Genomic DNA, 19,370 nt, shown 5'->3' with positions numbered 1-19,370 from the left:
AGTACTCAACGGAAACTTGCTGTGTGCCAGGTGGGAACAAATATGGAAGGTTCAGGAACACATTGCATTTTTTTTTTTTTTTTAGTTTCAGAGGCTAAATTTAGGGATGCATCAGTTGCATAGAACACGCAGTGCTCATTCCATCAAATACCATCCTTAATGCCCATCAACCAATCAACCCATGTCCCAGCCACCTCCCCTCCAGCAACCCTCAGTTTGGTCCCTACAATTAAGAGTCTCTTATGTTTTGCATCCCTCTCTGTTTTCATCTTATTTTATTTGCTCTTCCCTTCCTCTATTTCATCACTTGTTTCTTAAATTGCACATATGAGAGAAATCATATGATATTTTTCTTTGGCTGATTTATTTCACTTAGCATAATACCCTCTAGTCCTATCCACATTTTTGCTAAGGGCAAGATGCCATTCTTTCTGGTGGCTGAGTATATTTGATTGTATGTATATACCTCATTTTCTTTATCCAGACTTTCAAAAGTTCTGATTTTGCAAACCAATGCTTATACTACTTTGCAGTAGCCTCCTCAAGCAAGCCCCCTCTCCTTCCCTGTATCCTCAGCTATGTCACACCAGATTCACGTCTCCACACCTCCTACCTTCTAAATGGTGGTCACTTTTCTACTTGTAGACTTGTAGCATCTGTTTTCTCAGATCTCTGATTCATTTCTTGGGTGTTCTGAATGATTTGATAAGTATGTAGTTGGATTTGAGGGAGGAGTTCCCCCCATAACTTTCTGATTGGACGCAGGACACGAGGACTGTGAACCTGGTGATAGGCTGGATTTTGTTGTCCCCTTCTAGGAGAGCTGAATGCTGTTTTGACAAGCAGGTAATGAATTGTGATACACCTTCATCCTTTCGAGGTTTAGGTGTATTGTGAGAAGATGTACCAAACATAACGCCTACCATTCTCTAAACTTCTATTTCAGCTTTGATGGGTGACTTGACAGTAGGATTTCCCTAGTGCCATGTTGTCCCCCTTACCCCACAACAGTGATGTGTCATGGGGTCTAATGTCCCATGTCTTCACTAGCTTTGGTGTCAGCGTTTTAGGGAAATGTGACTCTGTGTGACACATTGAGCTTTCTACTGGTTGAGGCTTTCAGCCTCACCATGACCTTCACTATGAATTCATCCCAAATAGGAATTTTTCATCTTGAAGGAAAGCTTATCTATTTTCCTTTAAAACATGGTTTCTAGGCAATGATGTCAGAAAGGTCACTGAGATAGCCATCCGTCATTGGCCAGCCAAACTGCATGGTGATAGGCCACCCGAGGAAGCCAACGTGACAGCGCCCTGGTGATTGGCCAGGGCATGGTGGTGACATCACAAGAAGGCATTCTCATGCCCCAGAGCTGTTTTAAAAGCTCGGCAACAGCCACGGCTGCACAGAGGAGAGAGATGGCTCTTCAGCTACAGCTCTTCCTGCTATTCCTAGCATTCTCTGACCTTTTCTCTGCCTTGCCCATGGCAAGCCCTCTGCACACTCCTCCTGCCCTGGGCCTCTCACCAACACTCTGCAGTCCACCTTCATGTTTGCAACCCTGTGTGGTCCTGAGGTCCTCAAACCTTCATCCGGCGACTCCTGGACCCTTTTCCCACTATGAGGATGGCCCAGCTGCTCAGGAACACATCTCATTTGGCACATGGCAGTGGGACACTGGAAATCAGATCACCATGGATTCTCAGCCAGCTGGTTCCCACACCTCTGGGTTCACAACAGGGCTCAGCACAGGAAAGCTGAGTCCACATCCTGAGGGAGCACTGGGCACATTACTACTCTGGAGCCCTCCAAACCAGCTCAGCACAGGGACCATGAATGAATTGAATGTCCATCCGTCCCTGATGTCGACAGTGTTTAGAACGCCTACGGACACCAGGGAGAGTGGGACTTTTACAAAACAAGTAAGTACTGGGGGAAGGAATCACCACATCATTGGACACAGTGCAAGTCCTTGGACCACAAGTCCTGAGACCACGAGCTGGCTGAACCAGCTCAGCAGTGGACAAAGTAACCCCCCAGACACCTGGCTGACCAGGAGCCCACAGACCACAAACCCTCCAACAAAGTATAACAAGCAGAAAGTCAGTCCCTGTAAGAGAGCACCAACCAGGAACCCAAAGACTGGGAGTCTTCTGAACCAATTTGATACTACTGGGCAGATGAGTCACACAGACACTGGGTGGACAGGGAGTCCTACCACAAACAGGCCACTCCAGTGTAGCACAAGGCAAGTAAGTCCAGAGAATACCAGGCTTGCCAGGGGTCAAGAAACCACGAGTCCTGCATCCCAGCTCAGTATTGGGAAAAGGAGTCACCTGAATAACACCATCACCATATGCCCTTGGAACTGGAGTCCAAAAACTCAGCTCTCTACTAGGACAGGCAGGCCCCTGGAGAGTGGGCTTATCATGTGCCCTTGGATCTGGAAACCAACACCTCAGCTCTATCCTGGGCCTAGCAGGCACCTGAACAGCAGGCTCACCATGTGCCCTTGGACCTGGAGACCAAGAAAGGAGCCTGGGGCTAGGCCAAGCAGACAACTTGACAGTAGAATGACCATGTGCCCATGGACCAGGAGACCAACAACTCAGCTCTCTGCTAGGCCAAACAGGTACCTGAGGAGCCAACATATCATGTGCCCATGGACCAGAAGACCAACAACTCAGCTCTCTGCTAGGCCAAACAGGTACCTGAGGAGCCAACTGATCATGTGCCCTCGGACCTGGAGACCAAGTAATCAGCTCTCTATTAGGCCAAGCAGGCACCTGGACAGTAGGCTCACCATGTGCTCTTGGAGCTGGAGAGCAACAATGCAGCTCTGCACTAGGCCAAGCAGGAACGTGGACAGCAGGGGCACCAGGTGCCTTTGGGCCCGGAGATCAACAACACAGCTCTCAATTAGGCCAAACAGGAACCTGGACAACAGGGTTAACATGTGCCCTTGGACCTGGCAACCAATAACAGAGCCCTGGGCTAGGCCCAGCAGATACTTTGACAGCGGGCTCACCATGTGCCCTTGGACCTGGAGACCAACAATGCATCTCTACACCAAGCCAAGTAGGCACCTGGACAGCAGTCACACCATGTGCCCTTGGACCTCAAGACCAACAACTCGGCTCTTTGCTTGGCCAAGCAGGCACCTGGACAGTAGGCTCACCATGTACCCTTGGACCTGGAGAGCAACTACCAAGCTATCTGATAGGCCAAGCTGGTGCCTGGTAAGCAGGCTCACCTTGTGCCCTTGGATATCAAGACCAACAACTCAGCTCTGGGCTAGGCCAAGCAGGCCCCTTGAGAGTGGGCTCACCATGTACCCTTGGACCTGGAGACCAACAATGCAGCTCTGTGCTAGGCCAAGCCGGCAACTAGACAGTGAGTTTACCATGTGACCTTGGATTTGGATTCTTCCTTTCCCCCAGAGCATAGAGCACACAAACAATGGGCTTGCCACTTGGTCTCTCATTATGAGACCTCCAGACCTGCTCAGCCTTGCACCGACGTGTCCACTGGATCCATGGAAACCGGGGAGTCTTCAAACTGTGATTCCTCCATTCCAACCTATCACTGCGCTACAGAGACGCAGGGACACCTGTCTAACCCAAATTCCTCTGAATGGGTGCCTTTCAACTCTGCAGACAAGGGGACATTGGAGTCCCTTCTCACCTTGGATTTACTTCAGTTTGATGTCCATGTGGCCTGCTATCTGTGCATTATTCATTTTGGGGGGATTTCTCCTCCTCAGAAGAAAATGGCACCATGCCTTGGGAGATGAAACAGTCCAGTGGTTTGAAGACTTTGTATTAAAACTCAGGGCAGGAAAGGAGAAGGGGGGATGGGAGGGCATTGGGGAGACCCAGGCCTGGAGAACTATGGAGACATTGTCTGAGATCCTCCAGTTGAAGGAGAGGTGCTCCATCCTCAAGGGAGAGGTGGAGGTCTTAAAACAAGAGGCCAAGCAGTGCAGTGAGAGGCAGGCACAGCTCCATGAGGTGGAGAGGTTCTTCATGCAAATGAAAGTCTTCCTGGAAGTTTCTGCCTTACAAAGGGTGACGCCTGTGCACCCACCTAGGATAGCATAGAAGGGGAGTTGGGAAAAGTGTGGTCATGTCCAGGATTGGGGGTTGGTACAAATGTGAATATTAGTTTAATTAATAATAAAAATAATTATTAAAAAAAAATAAAAAATGATCATTTCTGAATGAGTAATTTATGAGAACCATCCTTGGGGGATTGTAATGTGCAGCCTGGCTTGCAGTCACTACCGTCCCTTATGAGTCATCACATTCTCCTGATGCTGGGCAGGGGTCTCCATGGCTCTGAGAAAGTGTTGGTGAATCATGCCCAGCTGACACAGCATAACCTGCCTGCCCCGTCAAAACATTCAGACATACTTATTTCTGGATCTCAAGCACAGCTGTTGAGGTTAGCACCGTTCTTACTGGAAGAAAAGGAGAAGCAGTGTGTCTATATCCAGGTATTTCTGCATAAAGCATTTCTGGCTGAGACCTCCCAGCACATTGTTGCTAAACTTGAGGTTGGACACTGATGTTATGGCTTCCAACTGTGGCCATGACAGCAGGTGTTTCTCCGCAACAGGTTCCTGTGTGATACAGGCCTTTGAAGAGCAAATGTTACAAGGCCAGGGAACCAGGGTGAGGGAGTCCAGAGGCATGGGACCATTCCCTGTCTCTCAGTGAGAAGGTGTGGGGTCTGGACGGTAGGCAGAGTGGTGTGAGGGGCCAGGATGGTGGGCTCTGTTCTGTCCAAAGAAAGACCGCAGGAATTGGGGGAGACATGCGGGATTCACATTGGGTGATTTAGGTGCCTGGCTGTTTGCACAGAGTAAGGCACAGTGCGAGAGAGGTGGGAATAGGTGCACCTTGCAGATTGTAGGGTCTGCTTGGGTATGAAGGAAAGGGACCCCTTCCAAGAGGCAGAGTCGAGGTTCTATGATAAAGTGGACACTAGGGGTCAGAAGGGAGTAGGAAGGTGAGATTCTAGGATGGCCCATACTGGGAAATGTTGTTCCTTCTTAGCTCCAGGGATGTGGGCTGGAAGCTCAGGTGAGTTGCAAATCCCTGTGAGCTGGGGCCCACCTGTGGCTCCTGCTGAAGTTGCATGGGAAGAGCCTAGAGCTGTGGCCCCTGGGCTGAGCTCAGTCAAGGCAGTGTGCTCATAGCAGCTAGACATAAATGGATGGAGCCATGCAGAAGCTCCTTCTGGGGTTGGGAAGTGAACATCTGGGGGCCTTAGGAAGTGGGAGGCTTGACTTTTAAGATGGATGGTGTCTGAGCTAATTTGACAGCGCTGCTTTCAGGAGCCAGTGTGGAGGCTGGTGGAGTCCAGGTCACTTCGATGTAAGGGGGATATGGGTCGCTTATGTGATCCCAGCACTTGGAACTTCCTGTGCTTAGCTGCTCACACCCTGCTCAATATACCCTGGTTTCCACAGACATCAGGCTCCTGGGTGGCTGGTACCCCAGAGTTGCTCACCTCTTGAATCCCCGTTCCCTCATCACTAAAATGGGGGCAACTTGGTTGGGGTGGTGGTTTTTTAGCAGGAGGCCAGAGAAGGTGGCTTGGGGAGGTGATCCTCAAGGACAGGGGATAGATGCAGCCAAGGGGAGGGAGAGAAGAAGGGGAGGACACTCTGAGCCAGGTCCTTGTGCCGGCCTTTCCTCTCCCAAGGCAAAACATCAGCTCTGGGAGGACAACATTCTGCGTGCTGTCTCTGTCCCACACCTGGCCTTTTCTGCCCCTGAGGGTCACAGGGCATCACAGCCCAGCACCTGCCCAGTAACAGACCAGCCCCAGACCCCTCCTGCTTCTTTCATTGCTGCCTGACACGCACATCTTAGGGTTCTGGGGCTGTTAGGGATACTTGGAGATCCAGAGAGCCAGGGTGGCACTGCTAGTCTTAGGGACTATTCTGAGGTGTGCTGACAGGTGGAGCACCTGCTACAGAGAGGTAGGGAGGTAGAGGGGTCGATTTACAGATTCACAGAAAACTGCCGGTAGTTCAGAAACGTCCCTTCACAGAGGCACTCTTCACCCCTTTGTTTCTTTCTAGTCTTTTGTCTATTACAAATAAACCTGCAGTGAACCATTGTGCAGAGTGAGTCATGGGATCTTAACTTTTCTTTTCTGGGATGAAGGTCCAGGAGAGTGCTTGCGAGGTTATAGGGTTTATGTTTCACTTCTGTAGAACCTATCAAACTGTCCTACCAGCGTTGCTGTTCCATTTACATTCCCACCCGAAATGTAGTACTGTATTTTATATTAACCAGCTGTCCTAACAGGTGGGTAGTCATGATAACTCTCAGGGTTTCATTTGCATTTCCCTCATGGCTAGTGAGTTTGTACATTTTTTCTTGTGCTAATTTTCCGTCTGCATGTTCTCTTTGATGTGATATCTGATGGGCTGTACCTTCATTCAGCCTCTCTTGACAGCTCATCCTCCCCAAGGTTGCAGCACAGGGAGGGAGGGGCAGGAAGGTGGGCTGGAAGCTGAGCAGTCCTTAAGTGAGCTCCTCCACTCCTGGGCCCACCAGGAAGGCAGGGGCAGGACGCTGCTTTGGAGGGTCCACCCCCGTGGTGCCGCCCCTCCCCTGCAGTCCTGACCGTGGACAGAGGGGTGGGGAGTGCTGCTGAAGGGCTGTGGTATGAGGAAGTAAATGCCCTTCAACTGTGGGATTTGGCCAGAGTCGAAGAGGTGGACGGAGGAACAGAAAAGGGGGTCTGGGAGCTTTGACTGCTCCCTGCACAGCCAAGGCCCCCAGGGCTGATGAAGAGGCAGAAGGGGTGTGCCTTCATTCACCGTGCTTCTCACTGGAGTCCAGGCAGAGCATGCGGAAGACGGGAGAGGGCGCAGGATGTGGGATGGAAATGCTGTGCCTCCTTTTCCTAAGTCTGTTTTCTGACCCAGGAAATTCGTGTTCCTGAGTTTAACAAGGGAAACATGTGCCTTGAGTCTGCTCCCTGCTCAGAATTCTCACAGATGAGTGTTCACCCCATGTGCTCTCCACACCCTCCTTGCTTTTCCTATGTCTGGCAGGTCTGAGGGTGGTTACCAGGTGCCTTCCTTCTCTGGGAGCACTGCCTGGTTGGCTCTAAAGGGCGGCGCCAGGCCATCCACGCCTGTCCCCGTCCTGCTCCGGTGCCCTCCTCCTTTCAAAGTTAAGGAGACGGTGTTGGCGCGGTGTCGGGCCGTCACTGGAGATCGAGTGGGCACCCTCTCTGCCAGGCTTGGCTCTGCTTACCAGCTGCTGAGCTCCCCCAAGTCTGCGCCCTCCAAGGACACCGTTTGGAAAACACACTTAAACCCAGCAGTCGGGGCAGAGTAAACCTAGGAACCACCTTAAATAATAATGATAATATGCTATGTGATTCCCAACCAGTGTGACTTTCCTAAGTGGTCGATCAACCCAGCTTCTCATTTCCGTGTCGCCTGGCCCAGCTACACCTCTGCGCATTGGAGGGCACCAAGGAGCAATGCCCTGCGAGCGGGGACTGTGCGCACAGGACGCGCTCCTCTTACCGCAGCTGCCCGGCGTCTGCCGGGGGAGACAGTGCAGAGCTGCGAACACACACCTGCAAAGGCGGCAGCGGCGGCAGGTCCAGGCTCCGGGTATCAGGGCGCCGCGTTCCCTGAGTGGACAGAGAGGCGGCACCAGCGGGATGGATGCGCATGCGCTCCCCGTGCCCCTCCACGCCCCGCCCTTCGTGTCCGCGCCCCTCCACGCCCTGCCCCTGCCCGCCCCTCCGCGCCCCTCCACGCCCCGCTCCTTGTGCCCGTGCCCCTCCACGCCCCGCCCAGCCCCTCCACGCCCCGCCCCGCCCCTGTACGCCCCTCCACGCCCCGCCCTTTGTGCCCGCGCCCCTCCACGCCCCGCCCTTTGTGCCCGCGCCCCTCCACGCCCGCCCCGCCCCTCCACGCCCCGCCCTGCCCCTGTATGCCCCTCCACGCCCCGCCCCGCCCCTGTATGCCCCTCCACGCCCCGCCCTTTGTGCCCGCGCCCCTGCACGCCCCGGCCCGCCCCTCCACGGCCCGCCCGGCCCCTGTTCGCCCCGCCCTTTGTGGACGCGCCCCTGCACGCCCCGCCCCGCCCCTCCACGCCCCGCCCCGCCCGGCCCCAAGACAGAAAGGCGGCACCAGCGGGGTGGGCGCGCATGCGCTCCCCGCGCCCCTCCACGCCCCGCCCTTCCTGTCCTCGCCCCTCCACGCCCGGCCCCGCCCCTGTACGCCCCTCCACGCCCCGCCCTTTTGCCGCGCCCCTCCACGCCCCGCCCCGCACCTCCACGCCCCGCCGGGCCCCCAGCCCTTCGTGTCCACGCCCCCCCACGCCCCGCCCCGCCCGGCCCCCAGACAGAGAGGCGGCATCAGCGGGGTGGGCCCGCATGCGCTACCCGCGCCACTCCACGCCCCGCCCCGCCCCTGCACGCCCCGCCCCGCCCGGCCCCCAGACATGCGGCATCAGCGGGGTGGGCGCGCATGCGCTACCCGCGCCCCTCCACGACCAACCCTTTGTGTCCGCGCCCCTCCACGCCCGCCCCGCCCCTCCACGCCCCGCCCGGCCCCCAGCCCTTCGTGTCCGCGCTCCTCCACGCCCCGCCCCTCCACGCCCCTCCACGCCCCTCCACGCCGCTCCACGCCACCAACCCCTATCCCGCGCCCCTCCACGCCCCGCCCCGCCCCTCCAGACCCCTCCACGCCCCGCCCCGTCCGGCCCCCAGACAGAGAGGCAGCAACAGCGGGGTCTGCGCGCATGTGCTACCGGCGCCCCTCCAAGCCCCGCCCCACCCGGCCCCAGACAGAGGCAGCATCAGCGGGGTGGGCGCGCATGCGCTAACCGCGCCCCTCCAAGCCCCGCCCCGCCCGGCCCCAAGACAGAGGCAGAATCAGCGTGATCGGCGCGCATGCGCTACCTGCGCCCCTCAACGCCCCGCCCTTTGTGTCCGCGCCCCTCCACGCCCCGCCCAGCCACGCCCCGCCCTTCGTGTCCGCGCCCCTCCACGCCCCGCCCCGCCCCTGACGCCCCTCCACGCCCCGCCGTTTGTATCCGCGTCCCTCCACGCCCCGCCCCGCCCCTCCACGCCCTGCCCCGCCCCTGTACGCCCCTCCACGCCCCTCCCATCGTGTCCGCGCCCCTCCACGCCCCGCCCCGCCCCGCCCCTGCCCGCCTCTCCACGCCCCTCCACGCCCCCAACCCCTATCCCGCGCCCTACGTCCGCGCCCGCGCCCCTCCACGCCCCAACCCCTACCCCGCGCCCTCCGCCCGCGCCCGCTCCCCTCCGCAAGGTCAAGCGCCGCTGCTCCCCCCGCCCAACGCTCAGCCCGCTCCCGCAGGCACACAGCTCTGCCTCCGGTCGTGCTCGCAGTAACGGCCGGCGCGGTGGGCGGGGCCTACGCAGCAGGTGCCCAGGGCGCAGGCGCCGCCCTTCCTGCAGCCGCGCAGCGGCGGGGGCGCGCCTGCTGGGGGGACACCTGGGTGCTGGCGTCCGCTGCCTCCTGGCCCTTCGCGGTGACGCCCCCGAGAGCGCCTCATGAGCCTGCCCCGAGAGGCAGGAAGCTTCACCTCCAGGCCCATGTGTGTTTGCTCAGGTAAACCCTGCTTGTCAACTTGAGGATTCAAAACGAACTGCCAGGGGTCCTGGAGGGTCAGGAACCGGCTCGGGACCCAAGGAGAACCCTGGCCCCAGCAAGGAGCATTTTCCCTCTTCCTTCCTTTTGTATGTTAAAGTCAGGCTGTGACTTGCCTGGACAGTGATTAAAACCAGGCCTTCAGGGCGGGGACCGCCCACAGCTTTCGATGAGGACAGAAACCCCTCCCAGCCCCTTCTCCCCCCCAGAGGGACATCGTCGCCTGGGGTCTGGAGCCGGAGGGTCTGCAATAAGCCGAACAAGGTGCGCTTTGCGCTCGGAGTGGGATAGTTGCTTGGGATATGTTTCAATCACACTCCTCTAGACCTGTGTGCAAATGCAACATTGTATCCATGAAAGGGCACGACTTGTTTTCACAGCAAAGGAGCACGTCGCTCGGGCACAGTTTTCGCTTTATGGTACATCATCATGTGAAGATGATAAAATGAGCTCTGTTGGGGTTTTCATTTTATTCTTAATGTATTCCAGGCTGCTCTCAGATCCTAAACTGGGAGACCAGTGACGGAGATGACCACAAAGCTACTTGGGGGACAAGGCCACTTACCACCTTGGAAAGCCCTGAGGTAGGGACTTGAGTCCTGGGGCCGCCAGCCATCCATGCTTCCATTCCCCTCCCCAGAGTTCTTGAGGGACCAGTTGAGTGTTTTCTGCTGGAGCTTCTGGGCTGTAGCATGGTTGATTTCTTCTCTGTTACCCTTAGGTTTCTCTCCGTGATGACCCTTTGAAAACATTGAAAGTATGAGACTGATGATGACTAAATAATAAATATACAATAAAAAGGGAGTATAAATAAAATGTTTCTTACTGTTGTCTCCCAAATGGGTGATGTGTAATGCCAAACTGACAAAAAACAGAAGCCTAGAATGTTTAAAGAAAGTTATTGAAGTTTAAAATATTAAAAGTAGAAATGTACATATGCTTAAAATGTAAAGCAATCATATATAAACATAAGTATATTCAATGTGTAACGTATAATAAATATTACGCCATCATTTTGTAACTTGTAGATGTAACTTAATTAATGTTGTTGTGACTTAGATTTTGAGACCAAGGGAGTGTGCATGTCCCTTAATGAGAAGGAACATTTGTGCATGCACTGCAGTTTATTTATTCTGGAGGCTTTTGGATGCCCCTCTTGGCCCTGAGACCTGGATGATGTGTGTCCTTACTTAACAGGGTGTCTCCGGGTCATTTGCCACTGACAGGTCTGGTATAAGCGTCTCTTTCTCTCTCCAGTACATTGAAGATCAATTTCCAAGGAAGTGTAGCTCTGTTTCCAAGGAAGTCGAGTCTTACCGGGTTTTGTATTTGAAGGGATCTTTACTCCAGGTCGTGGAATAACTGCATTAGGACATAAGACGGGTAAGGAAAGAAGAAACAGATCTTTCCTCTTCTTCTCCAGGCCGTGAGAAACAACAGTGAGATCTCTGCGTTCTGCTGTGGAAGCCCATTAGGCAGTGAGCTGCTGTGACAGGCAGGGCCCATGCTGAGCCTCCAGGACTGTCCCCTCAGTGAGCCCTGGTGGGGGTGGGGTGAGGGCTGGAGACTTGGGCTGATTCTCCCCTCAGTGGTGTCAACAGGGCTGACAGCAACAGGAGTAGTCAATCCCTGATGTCAGCATTGGTGGCTAAGGCAACAAGCCTTTCCCTCACTGAAAAAAACAAAACAAAACACAAAACACGATTAAAATCCCAACAAGAAAAGTTTTCACAGGAAAATGGAAATTTTATACTGCATACCCTTGTATGGTGGTGAGGGCCCAGCTAGAGAAGGGAGCCCTTGGGTGGGACATGGGTCCCAAAAGTCTTGACTGGGGAGCATGAATATAAAGGGAGACATTTCCCCAGGAATGATTTCTGAGGATGTATCAATCCTTCCACAGACTGAGCCTTTTCTCTCTGCCCAGCACAGTGGTGACTGTGTCATATACATTACACATTTAATACAGCATGCCTCTGGGGCAGTGTTTTTATTATCCTCCATGTAAAAGGAGAGGCAACAGAGGCTTAGTTTAAGTCCCTGTGGCAGTTAGATCTTCAAACAATAGGTAATTTTATGAGAAGAAGCCTACAGAGTGCTCAGTGTGTGAAGACCACGGAGTTGGGAGGGCACTCCCCCAGTCACTGTCTGATGTTAAGCTCTGGATCCAAGAAGGGAGTGATTGCCAAAATCAGGCCTTGGGCCCTTTTATCATCACTGAAGAGGATGCTTTGCCACTCTGGGGCAAATCATCCTGCGATTTTAATATAAAAACAGCTTTCTAGAAATAGCCTGCTTCCTCCAAGGATGAAATAGTCTTTCATACTGATTTAATTTTCTAAACCTTTAAATGTGAGATTTACTCCAGAGGCTGATAAATAAAGCAATAGAGCCAAGGGAATTGGTGAGCCTGGCTCCTGTGGGCCTCCCAAGGACTAGTTCTGTGAGCTGCCAGGACCCCGGTGGGACCAGGAGACCTGGCTAGGCAAACCCTCTAGAGGAGGACCCCTCACACCTTCGGGCAAGCATCTGTGATTGCAGGCATGACAAATACCTTTGAACCTAATGCTTATTACGTGTTCGCTGCATAGTTTAGTTATATATAAAAGTATATGACTCTAAATCAAGAGAAACTCTTTTGAGCAAAATGGGTTGTACGCTAAAATAAAACCATGTGTAGTCTAAAGGGCTATACTTCTTTGAATAAGAAATTTTAAAACTTCAGTTTACATGATAATATCGAACGAATTCAAACTATTCTTATGACATTCACGTTCTAAGACTAGTATCCAATATTGTATTTCCTCCCATACTGCCTTTCATTATATTTTGTTTGTGGTCGCTTTTGAATATACCCAAGAAGCAGGATAATGATTCACTGAACTGGGGTTCAGAGATTAAGTGTCAACCTTTGCCAATCTCATTTATTCAGCACCCACCCCCCATTTTTTTTTTTTTTTCTGGAGTCTTTGAAACCAAATCTCGGAAATCATGATAACTTCTGTGTCAAATAAGGTTCTGAAAATATACACTTTACAAGGAACCTGTAGGAAAAGCAAAGGAAATGTCTTGCCAGCAAGACAGGATTGAGAAGCCAGAAAGAGGGATGGAATGTCCTGTCTCTGGCTGTTTGCCTAAGGCAGCTCCAGGAAGGGAAAGGGCTGTCACGTGCTCTCATTTACCCACAGGTACTGTAAAAAAGTGCTTTGCATTTCAGGGCAGAGAAGCCCGGGTTCCCTTGGTGAGCAAGGCCCAGCTGGAAGCAGCTGCCTGAGAAGGGCTGGAAGCCTGGTGTAGGGCAGCGGATCCCTGGCTCTGGGGAAGGTTCTTCCTTGTTATCAGCTGTAAACAGATAAGATTGGAGCCAACCCACCCACCAGACCTCCAGTGGAGCTCCTGACTCCCTTTGAGCTGACACAAGGTGTGTGGGAAGTGGGACACCCTGTCCCAGGACTGAAGACCACCCCACATCTGTGTCCTCAGTACTTCAAACAAGCTCTGGGGGAAATGTTCTGCAACAAATCAGGTGTAAAGGAATTCTCTGAGAGTGCGAAAGCAGTAGTTTTCAATGTGTACTGCCTATTGGGGTCTGAGGGGAAGCTCTGAATCCCTCCCAAAGCCACACCTCAAGGCCTCCTGCTCAGAATCCCTGGGCAGAGCCCAGCATCAGGATTGTTTATGCTGCTCAGGGGACTCCAGTGTTTAGCCAGGACTGTGATTCTGTGGTCTGTGTTCTAGGTGGCTCTGTGCCCCCAGGGCTGGGAGTGCTCCTTTCTTGTCCTTGCATTCTTACCTTGTGGCCCAGGGCCTGATGTATGGTACCACACAATCTGGTGGTGTTCTTATGAATAGAGGAATAAGTGGATTATCACATCTCCACCCATTTTTCAGTGAGGAAATTGAGACGTGCGAAGTTCAGAAACTGGCCTGCAGATGTGTGACTATTGGCTGTGTGGAGGCTTGAACCCAGGCTCATCTGGTCTACACTCTGGTTTGTTTCAAGTTGCTTTATTTTATTGTTTAATGTGGACCAGGCATACTATTCTCACTGAGTCACACAGATTGTTCTATTTTAGTGGCATCCATTCTTATGACATAGACATTGATTTCTCCATTTTGTAGGTGAGAGAAGTGAGGTTTCAAGAGTTGAGGGCTTGGACAGTGTGCCTCACAGCCTTGGCCCAGGCGGTGAAAGCTGAGCTACCCCTCGTAACCAGGACAGTGTGCGGCGCACCCCTGCTGGGGGCTCAGGGCTTCTGCGTGGGCACAGTGGAAAAGACTGGGTGGAGAGTCACTGCCCCAGTTCTGCAGGTAAGGCAGGGCTTTCTAGAGCAGGAAGTATTGATTTACCCCCACGGGGCAGTTACAGGGCAAAGTTACAGGACGTGGGCTCTGGGGGGCAGTGTTGAGAGCACTGCCTGCCAGAGGGAGGGAGGTCTTGTGGGAATGACAAGCAGGACCACCAGGGTCCTTAGGAGGGGTGGAGGGCAGGAGGACGAGCCGTGGGTGGAACCAGCTGATGCAGGAGGAACTATGGCATAGAAAGGCCAGACCCTGGGGAAGCTCTTGGATGCTTATGCAGGAAGTCATGAAGACCCCGGTAGGGATCAAGTGGGGATTAAGAGAAAAGAATAAACTCTAAACAGACTTAACGACCAGTATCATTTTTCTCTAATTTTGGAAGATGTAATGTATTCTGATGTTAGGGTCAGGGTGGCCGGTGCCGCGGGTGGCAAAGAATTGCACAAAGAGGGGCACCTGGGTGGCTGAGTCATTAAGTGTCTGCCTTCGGCTCAGGTCATGATCCCAGGGTCCTGGGATGGAGCCCCGCTTCGGGCTCCCTGGTCAGCGGGAAGCCTCCTTTCCCCCTCTCCCACTCCCCCTGCTTGTGTTCCTGCTCTCACTATCTCACTCTCTGTCAAATAAAAAAATAAAATATTTTTTTAAAAAATTAAAAATAAATAAGAATAAATTTAAAAAAAGGAATTGCACAAAGAGTAGAGCCACAAGCAGGACAGAGTGGGTTCACTCTCCCCGGGAAGAGAGGGGCCAGACACCAAGAGACATGTGAGCCCCGAGTTTCTGTCAGGCTGGGCCTTTTGAGAGGTGTTGAAGGTCGTGAGAGGGTTGCAGCCGTGCCCATAGGGGTGAGGGGAGGGGCTGATTCTTGGCCAGGTAGAGCAGCAGGTAACAGGTTTTCGAGGTGCTCTGACCTGGATGTGGGGTATGGCCAGGCTAAAGAAGAATGTGTTTTGTAGTTGGGGTCTCCTTTCAGCATGTAGGGCACTGTGACCTAGAAGAACAAGCAGGGCCAACTGCAGACACTGGTGAGGGTCACCGATTATCAACACAGTGAAAAGACACCATACTGAATGGGAGAAAATATTTGCAAACTGCCTAACTGATAAAGGCTTAATATCCAAATTATTAGAGACTCATACAACTCAATAACACAAAAACAAATAGAAGTTACAAAATTGGCAGAGTTCAGAATAGACATTTTTCCAAAGAAAACACGCAGATGGCGAACAAATACATAAAGAGAGGTTCAACACCATGTGTCACCAGGGAAATGCAAATCAAAACCCAAAGAGATGGCACCTGACACCCGTCAGAAATGCTAGTGGTAAAAAGACCAGAAATAACACGGGTCAACCAAAATGTGGAGGAAAGCTCTGTTGTTGGGATTGTCCATGGGTGCAGCCACTATGGAAAATGGTATCAAGTTTTCTCAAAAAATTCAATGTGAGGGGCTCCTGGCTGGCTCAGTCAGAAGAGTGTGTCACTCTTGATTGCGGGTCGTGAGTTCGAGACTCACGTTGGGGATACAGATTACTTCAGGGAAACTAATTTCAAAATAGGATAACCATATCATCCAACAATTTCCCTCCTAGGTGTTAAAATCAAGGAAAGTGAAATCGCTAACTCATAAAGATACGTGCGCACCTGCATTCATTGCCACATAATTCATAACAGCCAAGGGGACGTACTAAGTGAAATAAATCAGAAAGAGAAAGACAAATACCACGAGTTCACATATATGTGGAATCTAAAGCAAACCAGAAAACAAAAAACAGTAACTCTCACTCATAGATAAAGAGAACATATACATGATTTGCCAAAGTGAGGGGCAAGAAGTGGATAAAATAGGTAAGAAGGTAGAAACTAACAAAAAAAGGGAATATTAGGGCACCTGGTTGGCTCAGTCAGTTGGGCGGCTGCCTTCAGGTCAGGTCAGGACCTCAGGGTGCTGGGATGGAGCCCCACATCGGGCTCAGCAGGGAGTCTGTTTCTGCCTCTCCCTCTGCCCCTCTCGCCCCTGCCTCTCTGTGTGCTCCCACTCTCTTTCTCTCAAAGAAATAGATAAAATTTTTAAGAAGGAAAGTGTATGTCAAGAGGGAAATTGGAGAGCATATAGGACATCAATATATTACCTTCTAGCTTCCTATAGTTCAAGTACCTTAGTGAATTTATTCTATTGCCTTCCATTCTTCTGACCTACCAGAATTCCTCATTATGATGTGGTTGGATTTTTTGAGATGAGTTGTCAATTTCCGTAACTATTTCAGATCAGTAAGTACAGAGTATTTACCTTCTAGGTCTGTGAGTCTTTGGATATTTTTATAGCCTTTTGAAGTATAATTATGTAACCGGAACTTCCATAGATCTAAGTGTATAATTTCAAGACTCTTGATATATGTACATACCAGTAAAACAATCACTGTAATGAAGGTGATGTACATGTATCCATCACCCTAAAATGATTTTCCCCCTTGTTTTATAGTCCATGATTTGCTTGATGTGTAACTTCTGTTGGTCCCTGCAGAGTGACTCTTTCCTCAGGGAGAAGTTTTTCTATAGGATGAAAGAATTGCCTGACTTCATTGCTCTGTATTGATAGGAGCTCATAATAGAAGTTGATCTAAAGATAAATTTTGTGGGCGACTGAGTGGCTCAGTTGGTTGAGTGTCTGACTCTTGATTTTGGCTCATATCACGAACTTAGGCTTGTGAGATTGAGCCTTGCATTGGGTTCCATGCTGAGCATGGAGCCTACTTGGGATTCTCGCCCACCCCACCCTTCCCCCATGCCCCCGCTCATGGTCACTCTCTATCTCTCTCAAAAAAAAAAAAAAAAGAAAAGAAAAGAAAAGAACAAATTTTGAAAATTAGCCATTTAGAAAGTTCCAAGGCCTTTCCTGAAGCAGAGACGATACACTGACAGCTTAGAGAACCTAGCCCTTCTTTGTTGGCCAAAGCCTGAGTGGTAGGGCTGGAATATGTTGTGAGAGTGGTAGACCAAAGGGACAAAATAAAGATATGGATTGGACGGAATTCATTGATAGGAATATGCTCAGTTAAGAGTTGGTATTTAAAGGACGACCCTGACCACTTCCATATGGTGTTGATATTCTGGACGCTATATTGGGTCAATAAGGGCCAAATGTTGGGATTTCCTTGGGTATACCATTGAGGAAGGCAGGAAGAAGTCAGGAAGCATAAGAATCAGGCATGTTGAAATGGTTCTGTGATGTGCCGTGTGCTCAGCCATCCCTAATCATGCTTGTTGAAAGACACAGCCATCCATGCACTACCTTCATCAACACACTTACAGAGGCATGGGTACGGGAGGTACCAGTGTCCTCGAGGAGCTCTGCGGGAGCTGTCCTACACTGCAGGAGAAGATGGGAGGTGAGGAGTGGCAGGAGAGGATGCTTCAACCAGCAGAGTCAAGGTGTGTGCAGTCACCCAGGAGCCACGGAGCCAGAATGGTAACCAGAGGACGGGAACCTCAAGGGTGTGTGCTGTTGGACAGTTGATCAGGTCTGTCCAGATTGAAATTGTTGGGCAATGTGGCAGAAAAAATAAATATCTAGATTGAGTAGTTACTATAGTGAAGAGTCATGGTCTCTTCCCCAGCTATGTGCCCTAAGCCAGTGTGGGCCTCTGAGCCCCTAGAGTGAGGGAGAGACTGGAGCCCTTTGGGAAATGACCCTACCATCTTCTACATGTGTGCCATGCATCTCATCTCCCACCCCCAACTTTCCCCAAATGCCCCCCAAGACACAGATATTCACTGGTGGGACCAACTCTGGAAAAAAGGGAAACACTACCTTTTCTGGGAACTTTTATAGAATGATTCCAAACATAGGTTGATGCTCAAAGACCAGGACTGTTACATGACCTGCCCAACAGTTGGAGTAGGGGCTTTGGAAGGTGTGGAAATAGAAGAAGCCTTGTCCTACATTTAACAGTTTGTTCACTGAGACCAGAGAGTCATCCTGTGCTCATTTCCCCAGGTCAAGAATGTGGAATGGAAATACTCATATTAGCACTGGTGGAATTCCCACTTTGGTTTCTGAACCTTGGTCTGATGTTTATTAGGAAAGAGGAGACCAAAGAGAGGCCTTTGGGACCATGCCCTTCCTCAGACTAAATCAGAGGCCATACAACATCCTTGGAGGGATGGGAGAGATTAGTAAGATTGTGAAGCTCTGCAGACAGGCAGAGTGGGTTATTTGTTCATTTTACTAGGCTGCTCTACTGTGGATACCAGATGGGTCATGGAGACTCACCCTGACTTTCACAAACTTCATGAGATGAAGACACAACTGCATCTGTGATTCTGTCTCTGGATTGCCCTGTGGAGGCAAACTGCCAGGTGGAACCCTGCAGCCCACTGGGAACAAACCTTTTGCCCTGAGGTACTGCTTCTGAAGGGAGGTCTATGACCAGCAAAGTCAACAATACAAGCTTAGAGCCACATTAAATCATCACTGATGAAAGCAGACTAGACAACTGTCAAGATGGGCCATCTCTTAAGAAAGTAGATTTGGTAAACATACTGAAAAATATCCTAGCCACAAAAGACAGCAGACACACAGACATACTGAGCTGGTGAGTGGCTGAGGGGAGAATTGCCTGCATCACCTGTTGGTTTTAAATTATCGAGTGCCTGGGCAGCCACGCACCCGAGTCGCTATTTTGACTATAACCTTCCTCAGAGATTGAAGTGAATTCTCTTTCTTACCCCAACAGAGCTGAACTTAATTGGACAATCGGAAGCAGTAACTGAAAGGAAGTAGAAGGCCCATGGCAATGATCCATGAGCAAAACTTCTCTGCTACCCCGGGACACCCATTCTCCTGTTGGCCACACAGCTTCTGCAGCAGAGCTCACTCTGCAGATGAAAATGGTCATTAGGAGGTCGCGCTGGCAGGTCACTTGGCTCAGAAGTCTCCCAGAGGAGCGAGGTCTGGTAAGCACAGCCAGTGGGCATCACCATTGCCGAGGCTACTGATATGTGCACAAAGCAACACGGAGGGGCACAGAGAAAACTCTGTGGTCCAAGGCCTGGGATAGCACATGGAAAAGGGCAGCCTTGGTTTGCTCTCCCATCCCCCCAAATACCTCCTGCCTCCCTGGGGGATGGGCCAGGTGATGGGCTGTACATCTTCCTTCTGAAGAAGCACCCAGCCTTTTGGATTTCATGGGTGACCTTCTCTTTCTGTTTACGTGCTGACGGTGCTCTGCGGGAGCCCTTAGCAACCACCATTTGGGCAAAGAAAGGTCAGAGACTGACAATCACAGGTGGCCATGGGGAGGGGCAGGAAATGAGAGACTAAGAAGAGATGAGAGCTGGCCAGCAAATGTGTTACCCTGAGGAGGAGCAGGCTAGAGAGAAACACAGGTTTCTCACCTGCTCCTC

The 19,370-nt window shown here is 51.7% G+C and overlaps 1 long non-coding RNA gene across 1 annotated transcript; it reads left to right on the top strand.

Annotated features, from left to right (window-relative positions):
- Window positions 1-9,401: 9,401 nt before the first annotated feature.
- LOC135365226 (uncharacterized) lies at window positions 9,402-11,055 on the top strand. Its single transcript, XR_010412864.1, has 3 exons — window positions 9,402-9,623; window positions 10,152-10,246; window positions 10,920-11,055. It is a non-coding gene; the product is annotated as an uncharacterized LOC135365226 (long non-coding RNA).
- Window positions 11,056-19,370: the final 8,315 nt, after the last annotated feature.

This window comes from Mirounga angustirostris, unplaced genomic scaffold (assembly GCF_029215605.1).
Source record: "Mirounga angustirostris isolate CCGP_5_RB_7025 unplaced genomic scaffold, mMirAng1.0.hap1 SCAF_7, whole genome shotgun sequence".
NCBI classification, from domain to species: Eukaryota; Metazoa; Chordata; class Mammalia; order Carnivora; family Phocidae; genus Mirounga; species Mirounga angustirostris.
This window is presented reverse-complemented; position numbering and strand designations above follow the sequence as displayed.